This window comes from Elaeis guineensis, chromosome 11 (genome assembly GCF_000442705.2).
Source record: "Elaeis guineensis isolate ETL-2024a chromosome 11, EG11, whole genome shotgun sequence".
Classification (NCBI taxonomy): domain Eukaryota; kingdom Viridiplantae; phylum Streptophyta; class Magnoliopsida; order Arecales; family Arecaceae; genus Elaeis; species Elaeis guineensis.
The window spans coordinates 94,382,635-94,393,494 of record NC_026003.2 but is presented as its reverse complement, the minus strand read 5'-3'; positions in this window follow the sequence as shown (position 1 = coordinate 94,393,494).

Genomic DNA, 10,860 nt, shown 5'->3' with positions numbered 1-10,860 from the left:
TTTGAGAATCATTCTCAGTTTCGAAAAACTCATCCATGTCCTTGATCAGGATGTGCCTATATTATTCTGCTCGTCCATCTCCTGATCAATGAGCCGCACTTGAGAAATGGATGGATGAGGATAACAAGGCAAAGTGTTATATTTTAGCATCCATATCTAATGATCTTCAGCAACAGCATGAAGATATGAGGACTGTCAGAGAGATGCTAACTCATCAATAAGAGTTGTACAGTGAGCAGAGTCACACAGCTCGCTTTGAGGTCTCTCAGAGATTTTTCAGAGCGAAAATACATGATGGACAGTCTGTCAATGATCATTGTTTGACAATGATCAAGGATATCGAGGAGCTTCAGAAGCTTGGTACGAACATGGTTAAGGAATTGCAGGTGGATCTGATTCTCTAGTCTCTTCCTGATTCGTATGGATAGTTCATCATGAACTATCATATAAACAAAATTGATAGCACTTTGTCCAAGTTATTGAACATACTGGTAACAGCAGAGGGCATCTTGAAGAGTTCAAAAGGTACAATTCTAACTATGGAACGGGCTTCCTCCAAAAGAAAGTCTTCTTTTAAGAAGAAGAAGAAGCGTGTGAAGAAGCAAAAGAACGAGGCCAAGCTCAAGAAGTAAGTTTTAAAGAAAGTTGACAATAAGAAAAAGTGTTTCCATTGCAACATCGAAGAACACTGGAGAAAGAACTATCTGGCTTACCTGACGACTGTCAAGAGTAGGAAGAAGGATGGGCCTTCTGAAGATATGTCTAAAATGCTCGTTATTGAAACTAATCTAATGATTTCCTCTTCTTCTAGTTGGATTCTTGATTCTGGTTCAAGTGCCCATTTGTGCACTTCTATGTAGAGTCTTGAAGAAGTGAGGGGGTTGAGGGAAGGCGAGATCACTCTTCGGATTGGCAATGAAGCAAGGGTTACTGCTGTGGTCGTCAGGACCTACCTTCTACGATTATCGTTAAGACTTAGTTTAATTCTTAAAGACTGCTATTATGTACCTATAGCCAGTAGAAATTTAATTTTTATATCTATGCTGGCACAAGATAATTATAATTTTTATTTCAATAAAGACATGTGTTCGATTTATTTCAAAAATAAAATTATTGTATGTGCTTTCTTGATTGACAGTCTTTATCATTTGCTTATGGATGCGAGTGTAAATATTAATGAGCAAATTGTGAATGTCATAGGATCTAAGAGATTTAGAGATAGGATAGCCAAAAATATCTATGGCACGTTAGGCTAGGCCATATTAAAGAGGACAGACTCAACAAACTGGAGAAAGATGATCTTCTCAGACCATTAACTTCTAAGTGTTATTCGATTTGTGAATCATGTCTTCAAAGAAAAATAGCCAAGCTGCCCTTTATGGGATAAGGAGAAAGAGTCACTAGATATTAGCCTTGGTACACACTAATGTGTGTGGTCTATTTGATGTACAAGTCAAAGGTGGCTATATCTATTTCATAATTTTTATCGATAATTATTCATGATATGGATTTGTGTATCTGATGCACCAAAAGTCTAAAGCTTTTAAAAAGTTCATAGAGTTCAGACATGAAGTAAAAAAATAGATCGAAAAATCCATAAAGGTTCTTCAATCAGATTGAGAAGGAGAATACCTTAGTAAGAAATTTTGGGTCTATCTCAAAGATAATGGTATAGTCTCACAGTGGACATCTCTAGGAATGCTTCAGCTCAATGGAATATTCGAAAGGAAGAATCGGACCCTATTAGATATGGTCCGATCTATGTGAGCTTCACAGACCTTTCTGTCTTTCTCTGGAGACATGCATTGCTTTCTGCGATTCATCTTTTGAATCAGATTTTCTCTAAATTTATTCTACTACACCATATGAGTTATGGCATGGTAAGAAGCCAACTCTTGGATATCTCAAGATTTGAAGATGTCCGATCCATATCAAGTGATAGCAGACGAACAAGTTAGAAGCTAGATCCTTTAGGGCTCGCTTTATAGGGTATCCTAAGGAAAGCATGGGATACTACTTCTATCTTTTTGAGGATTACAATGTGATTGTGAGCCATCATGCCGTCTTCTTAGAAAAAGAGTTTATCCAAGACGGAGGCAGTGGGAAGAAGATTAAGCTCGAAGAGAAAGTCTCTGAAGAGCATCGAGTCCAAGAACCTGAACCCAGTAATGAGCCAGTAGATGTGATATCTTCTCTACCTCATAAATCAAGTAGGATCTTCCATCCTCCTGAAAGGTACTTACGTATTTTTATAGAAGATTTAGAGAAAGCATTCCTTATAGGAGATAGGGATATTAAGAATGATCCCAAGACCCATGATGAGGCAATGTTAGATATAGACTTTGAGAAATAAATAGAGGTGATGAAGTCAGAAATTGACTCCATGCATTCTAACCAGATTTGGTCCTTAGTAGATCCATCTGAAGGTATTGTACCTATTGGGTGTAAATGGATTTACAAAAGAAAAATTGAGTCGGATGGTAAGGTAGAGACCTATAAAGCAAGGCTAGTCATAAAATGTTATAATTAACATGAAGGTATTAACTATCATAAATTTTTTTCGTCCGTAGCTATGCTGAAATCCATCTATATTCTGCTTGTGATATAGCAACTTTTTATGATCATAAAATTTGGCAGATGGATGTGAAAACTACCTTCCTAAATGGATATCTGGAGAAAGATATCCATATGGAGCAGCCTTTGGATTCACATCCAGTGATAGTGATCATAAGGCCTGCAAACTACAAAGATTCATATGTGAACTCAAGCAAGCATCTTGAAGTTGGAACACTCGCTTCAATAATGTGATCAAAAGATTTGATTTCATTAAAAATGAGGAGGAGCCGTATGTGCACAAAAAGGTCAGTAGGATGCTGTCATATTTTTTGTATTGTATGTGGATGACATCCTCCTAATTAGGAATGATATTTCCATGCTGACATCAGTCAAAGTATGGTTGTCAAAAGAATTTACCATGAAAGACCTAAGAGAAGCTTCCTACATTCTTGGTATAAAGATCTATAGGGATAGATCTAAGAGGATGATAGGACTCTCACAGCGAATATATATAGAGGAGGTACTAAAGAGATTCAGTATGAAAAACTCAAAGAGATGTCTTTTGCCCCTTAAACATGGCATTCATCTCTCCAAGAAGATGTATCCCGACACACCTGAGGAGATCCAGTGCATGAGCAAGATCCCATATGCTTCGATAATAGGGAGCCTCATGTAGAGCATGTTATGTACACGACCTGATATAGCCCTTACCATGAGTGTCACGAGCAGATATCAGATGAATCCAGGTGAAGAACATTGGATTGCTATTAAAAATATTCTTAAGTACTTGAGAAAGACTAAGGATTTGTTGTTGGTCTTTGGTAGAGGATCAGAGCTGAAAGTTAAGGGATACATCGATTCAGACTTTATGACTGATGTCGATGATAGAAAGTCTACATCGAGATATATCTTCTTGTATAATGATGGTACAGTTAGCTGAAAGAATTTCAAGCAGCCAATCATTGCAGATTCGATCATGGAAGTCGAGTACATCGCCGCCTCTGAAAGCTACTAAGGAAGTCTTTTAGTTCAAGAAATTTATTATGGAGTTGGATGTGATGCCATTAGATGCTATTGCACTGCAATGCGACAACAACAATGCCATAGCCCTTGCTAAGGAGCCCAGGTCTCACCAGAGTCCAAGCATATAGAGCGGCGGTTTCACATCATATGCAAATACCTCGAGAAGAAGTTCGTCAAGGTGCAGAGAGTCGACTCTATGCTAAACATGATGAACTCACTGACCATGCCTCTCGACCAGCAGAAGATCGAAGCTTACCTTGAGAAGATGGATCTTAGGTATATGATAAATTGGCTTTAAGTTAAGTGAGAGTTTGTTAGATTTGTACTCTAGAAGTCAATTGTTGGCTGATATATTTTATATTTTCAGAGCTTAATCTTATATTTGTAATATTTTTATTATCAATAAAGAGTTTTTTCATTTTAATCATGTTTATGTGTCCATGATTTATCTTAAAAATTAATAAAAATAATTTTTATATTCTTAAAGGATTAAAAATTTGAGACATACATTAATTAGTGGTTAATTTCTAAATGCTCTTGATCAAAAGATCATCACAGAGGATAGTGATCAATCCATTTGAGATCGATACACTGTTTACCTCCCTTGTGGACAGATGAGTCTCGGATCCACAGTATAGGGACACTGGGGTGAGGGTGTGGATAGTTGTTAGAGAATAACTTACACTGAGCGTGACCAACACAAAAAATCATATGGATATCTACTCATTCATCAGTGGTCTTCTCGATACTGCAGTGGTGTGAGTGGTCCTTTAACCTGCGATGTCACTGGCTATTCACTGTGAGGCTACTAAATTTGACTGCATATTTTCTTGGTCCTTAGACATTCAGATCCTTGCTGTGTATATTGGCTTCAGTAGGTTTAGGTTCACAGTTTGGAGTAGGATGCACCTAGATGGAATCTATTGATCTTGATAGAAAAAAAAAAATCTTATGCAATTTATGAGACTGAGTTCAGAGAGTCTTTGACCAAAGCAAGTATAAATACTGGAAAAGAATTTTTACGAAATTTACACATGAACTCGAGTCGAGCTAATCTAGCATACGACTGACAATGGGGTCTGATGAGTTCTCTATGACCTCCGTCAAGTCAGAACTCATGATAGAAGGATTGAATCATATGGTAACTGCATCTAGGGGTTCATACTTTTATTCTACTAGATTGTCACTACATACTGTTAGGTGTCACTGGTGGATTGTGAGACTTATCGGGCATCATCTTGATGATCGATGACCCTCGAAGGATAGAGTTGGAAATATTTCAACCCATCAAAAAAGAGTTTTGATGATATTATGATGGAGATCACAATATATCTCACTATCAGATAGAATAAAACCTATAGGATAATGCATTAAGAGATTTAATCTTGAATTTGCTAATTAGGCTTATGAAGTTCTAATTGGGTTAGGATTTACTAAAATCTTACTAGGTTTAAGAGAATCATGCTAGCACATGGTTAAACCTAATTCTTCTCAGGACTTCAATTGGATCAAGTCTATAGCCTTGAACCTAACCTAAGTTCATTTAGATTTAATTGGGCATCTAATTGTGAGCCCAAGAGGATTGGATTAAGTCAATTAGTTGGCTAAATTATCTCCTCATTATTTCTTCATTATCTTCTCATTATCTCCTCTTGTGTGTGTGGAATTATTAGAAAGATGGGTGGCGCCTTCCTCCATTTTTGACAGGATCAAGGAGCACCAACCCCTAGATAATGTGAGAGGGGCCCGCCCCCTCTTATGGATGGGCGTGGAAGGAGAGAGAGAGAGGGGCCTAGCCACCTCTCTTGAGCAATGAAACCCTAAGGGGGCGCCAACACCTACTTGCTTTATTTGCAAGGGGTGCCCACTCGAATTTCTATATCTGATTGGGGTGCCTCATATACTTGCCAAAGTGGACTGATATTCTACCAATTAAGTTTGATTTTATTGAAAAAAATCAGATTAAAAAGATAAAATTTCTTATGAGATAAGGATGTACCTTTTTAAGTTAATTGGTTCCTGATTTAGATTAAGAAGGGTCTATATAAAGAGAAGGTCTCCTAGGATTTCATAAGTTAGTTGTTTTTGATTAAAAACCAGATCTCTCTCTCTCCCTCTCTCCTCTCCATGCCACACCCCCTCTCTTCTCTTTCCAATGCCCAAAGGTTGGGCGTCCCATGCGAAGGTTAAGGAGATCTTCTTCTACAGCGAGGAACGAAGAGAAAAAGACTGCAGTTCAAGAGTTGAGTTTGCAGTCAAGATCAAAGCATTGATCAAGGTTCTAAAGGGCTGAGATCATACTTGAAGAAGATGGATCTACGATGAAAAGAAAAATTCAAAGTTGATTTCAATGGATACCTGTAGAGGCTGGACACATATGCGGCTCAAGGAACTTTGAATCTGAGATCACTGGTTACAGTGAATTTCTATCCATGCAAAGGTATTAAGGTTTGATCTCATCCTTAATTTTGTTTTTTAGATTATATACATATCTTTACTTCAGAGCTTGGGTAAGATTAGATATGATCAAATGCATGTGGGGTTAAAGGGTTTAACTCAATTATTTTTCTGCTGCATTTTTGTAAAGATTTTTGAAATCTATACATGCACCCTACCCGATTTTCTAACATGCCTTATGCGCTCAGGCCTCGAGTTCCAGCCAGTGTCCAAGATAGCCAATCCTCCTGCAAGGGCCGAGTGCATATTCTATGGCATCCCATAATTAGGTGTTAATTTAAGTAATTAATTAGGTGTTAATTTTTAAAAAAATTTACATTGCATGGAACCATAGACCCATCTTTTAATTAATGTATATATTCTACTATATCTGTATATTTATATATTTTTGTATGAGTGAAAGAATTATGTACATTGGTTAATTGATTGTCCAGCATGAATAGTTTGAAAAATACAAATAATTCTATAGGTCATTACAGTAATCAATGGTATGTTGAGGATTTAAAAAAAATTGGATAGTATTTTTTTTTAATTCTCCCTACACATCTTCAGTCATGTGGGGAGAACTAAGAAAAAATACTGTCAAAATTTTTTTCGACCCGTGTTACGTATTGTTTGATTACTACAATTGACCTATAGAATTAATATATTTTCTGAATGAGATAGGATCTTCTATACCTATTAGTTAATGATAGGATGCATTTACTATGTAATCTATTTTGAATAGTAAAATAATTAATTAACAGTTGCTTTGTATTTATGTATATGCAAAATTCTTAAATAGTGTGCCATGGATCGTAGTTGGATAGACCGTTGAATAGTCGACGAGGTGATTTCTGTTGAATATAGAGAGGGTGTTGAGTACTTCTGTGATTTTGCTTTTGGAAATGTAGCACTCTACATCAAGGACGAGCTTGTTGTCCTTACAATAGATGTGGCAATAGAAAAATATTTGATAGGGATACGATTACTGTCCATTTATATAAGAGTGAATTTATATTCAAGTACAAGTATTGGCACCTACATGAAGAAATATGAAAAAAAATTACAAGGATTAGAAGCGAGCAGGATAGGGACATAGATAGAATGGTTGATATGGTTATGGATGCAGCTAGTCCTGAATTTAATTGAGATATGAAGGATGATTCAGAAGCTGACAGTGATGATTTTTATCATATGCTAAAAGATGCTGATGAACCATTGTGGCAGGGATGTGAAACACATACTGTATTATCAGCTGTGTCAGAGTTGTTGAGTTTGAAGATCGAGTTTAATATGACGATCAATTGTTGTGATAGGATGATAGCAATAATAAAGAAGATGCTACCCAAGGATGAGAAGCTTGTTGGGAGTTTCTATGCTTCAAAGAAAATGTTGAAAGGGTTAGGCATGGGATACAAGAAGATAGATGTATGCCATAATAATTGCATGCTTTTCTACAAGGAGGATCAACTAAAGAGTCATGTGATGTATGCGGTGAAAGCCGATTTAAGCTGAGGCAAAAAGGTAGAAATCAGAAGGACATACCATATAAGGTTTTTCGATACCTTTTGCTCACTCTTAGACTTCGGAGGCTTTACTTATCCAAGAGTACTGTTGGACAGATGAGATGGCATAAAGAAGAGATTTACAAGTACTTCGATATGATGAGTCATCCGTCAGACAGCGAGGTATAAAAGCAATCTGATGTTTGCCACCCTTTATTTGCTTAGAAATCACACAATGTCTGACTGGATCTATCTATGCATGGCTTTACACCATTCAGTCATGTAACGGCCCCTTATTCATATTGGTCAATCTTTGTTACCCCTTATTCATATCTGACTGGGTCTATCTACAGATGGCTCGAGCAGATATGAAGAACATATGCAAGTATCCTCAATTAGAGCTGGTTGAGGTGTCACCTAAGAAATTTCTAAGGCCGAAAGCATCTTATACCTTTGTGCTAGCCCAACAAGTTGCTCAAATGTATTATACTCCTTTTCTATCAAAGGAGAGAGAGAAAAGATTGGTGGGCTATATGTAAGGTTAAGTCTTGAGCCGTTCGTTACAAGCTCGAAGAAGAAAAAGAGCCCCAATTACCAGAGTGCTTTTAGGAGGATGAAACTTAGGGTTTCATTGGTCTTCAATAGATGACAAGTTGGATGCTCCAAGAATTCTCCTACATGATGGCCAATATGAGGAGATAGACCCAACTGATTTTGTTTTAAAGGACAATCCTATTCAAGAAGGGGAAGAAGAGGAAGAAGAAGAACTAGAAGAAGTGGAAGAAAAATTTGAAGGTTACCAGACATTTGAAGAGGATGATAAGTAGTGCTAAGAATATAATCCTAGAATCATTTTAATTATTTGTCTTGCATTATTTTAAATCTTGCATTGCCATCCATATTTGTATAATCAATATGGGAATCTATTTATATTTATTTTCAGAGATTATACATTATGTCTTTCAGAAGCCAGAGCTGTGGCAGCCAAGGATAGAGCTCTCCAGGAGAGAGCAATCATGCGGCCAGCTCGTGGGGTTCTGTACCTCTCATATCAGGCAGTAAACTCTAATACTTTAGATATTCTCGTTTATGTTATTTTATTCTTTGCTAACTAATATAATATTCTTTATATTAGATGTTTTGCGCTCAGATTCGGATGACAGGAAGTCACCAATAACCCCACAATCACACGCACCAGCGATCGGCTCCCAAACATAGAGGCATGGTAGAGGACCCGTTCGGCTCGCGATACCTCTGACTCGATCGAAGGATAGAGAGCTCATCCATATTCAGAGCCGCTCATAAATACTATATCATTACTAAATATGTTTAAGCTTTAGCCATTGTAGAGTCTAACATTTATTGTTCAAAATTAATTTTGCAGCATATTTACATAGAGCTCTATGCCTCGTGTGATTATCGGGATCATCCGATGATTGATGTCGAGACGGTGAATGAGTTCTTTAGTTGGCTGTCGATGGCTTATGATGCAGTCTAAGAGATATTTCTGGTAAGTCAAAGTTGTTTAATTTAATAATTCATGGTAGGTTTGTATTCTATTTATTAATATACGTTTGCTTCTCTTTGCAGGGTACTATCAATTCTTATCCCCTCAGGATGAAAAGGCTGGCGATCCGATCTTCGAGTAGGTGGCCACCATAGGTTTCAAGATAAGCTACATAGCCTACGGCGGTCTACCATCAAGCATTTCGATTCCCAGTCACCATCGGACTAGAAGTCCTATAGGGATTATCGTATGCGGGTGGATATATGGGAGGCCCTCTGCGATAGTGGAGCAGTGAAGAGTATGCCAGTAGATAGCAGAGGGCCTGACAGAACCGAACCGTCCAGCAAGATTCGATCAGGTACACAGGTTGCTTCGTCAGCACATATGTTGTGGTCGACAGACTGATAAGAAATCTATAGCAAACCTCTTCAATAAAACTGTAAAAATAATTATATGTATATTTTAATTAATTTAATTTTATTATTTACTTATTGTAGACACTGCATCTGGGTCATCCACCAGGCCAGCTACAGTTATGGGAGGCCACACACCGTCTAGGAGGATTGGTGATTATTTAGATTCTAGGTCGTGAAAGATCGTGATAAAATTTTCAAATTATATTTATTAAATTATTACAGGATCTGATATGTATATTAGAACTAATGTATTTCTGAACTGTCTAGATGGATTGCGCAGAGTACGTCATTGTGTGGCACGATGATGACCTATCCACTCAACCCCTCCTTGACCTTGAGGGATGTCTCAGAGTCACCAAAGGGGTGAGTAGGAGCTAAGTCATAGGATTCGACCACAGCTTCAACCCTCCAGCGGTTAGATACTTTGCAATGTCCTCACAAGTCTCAATGTCTCAGACTTGGAGCGATGCGCATGTAAAAGAGGTCGTGCAGAGGCTTCTGAGCCAGTAACCTCAGAGCTTCTGGGATGCCGTTCGTGATACGATCATAGAGATTCTCTGGGATCCACAATTACATGATCAACTGGGCTCGTTGTTCCAGCCATCACATCAGATAATTCTATTAGTAAACTCTTTTACTTATTTTAAGTTTAAATATTTAGAAGCTTCACATATTTAGGCTTGAGTCGGAAAAAAAAATTTAAGAGATAAAAATTCAATCTAACCATCTAATTAATGGACCGAATGTGTCTATAGTTCTGTATTATTGAATAAAATATGTAGGAATAATATGTTCGAGAATCAAAGAAGTGTATCGAAAGATATACCTCCATATTATAAGATACACATCCGTATCGAAACTTATTAATAATATTTTATTTTTCTTTATTTTAGGATGTTGGGAGATCCTACTCTCATCCACCAGCTACTGGAAAGGAGCAGGAGGACGACGAGAAGGATCTGGGCTAATTTTCTTTTATTTTTATATATTATATATTTTTTTATACTACTTGTAAAATTATGTAATTTGTATTTTTAATATAATATAATTAGTTTTTTATTTGTGATTATCATATTATCTTTGGATTTTAATTATAACAGATGTTAGGAACAATAATTGATTGTGATTAATTAAAAAAAATTGAAAAAATATTATTATAATTTTTTAAAAAAATAAAATTAACTATTACTGACGGTATTAGCAATAGCTTTAGCCATCGCTAATAACAGGTAGATGGCATAAAAAATCTCTCACCTCGACGAACTAAATGCAACTCCGATCGGATTTCCATTTTTTGCAAATCAAGACAAGCTTTTGTACCATCATTTATTTTTTCTGAGATGTTCAACATAGTACCGATGATATTATCACAAATATTCTTTTCAATGTGTATTACATCTAGATTATGACGAAA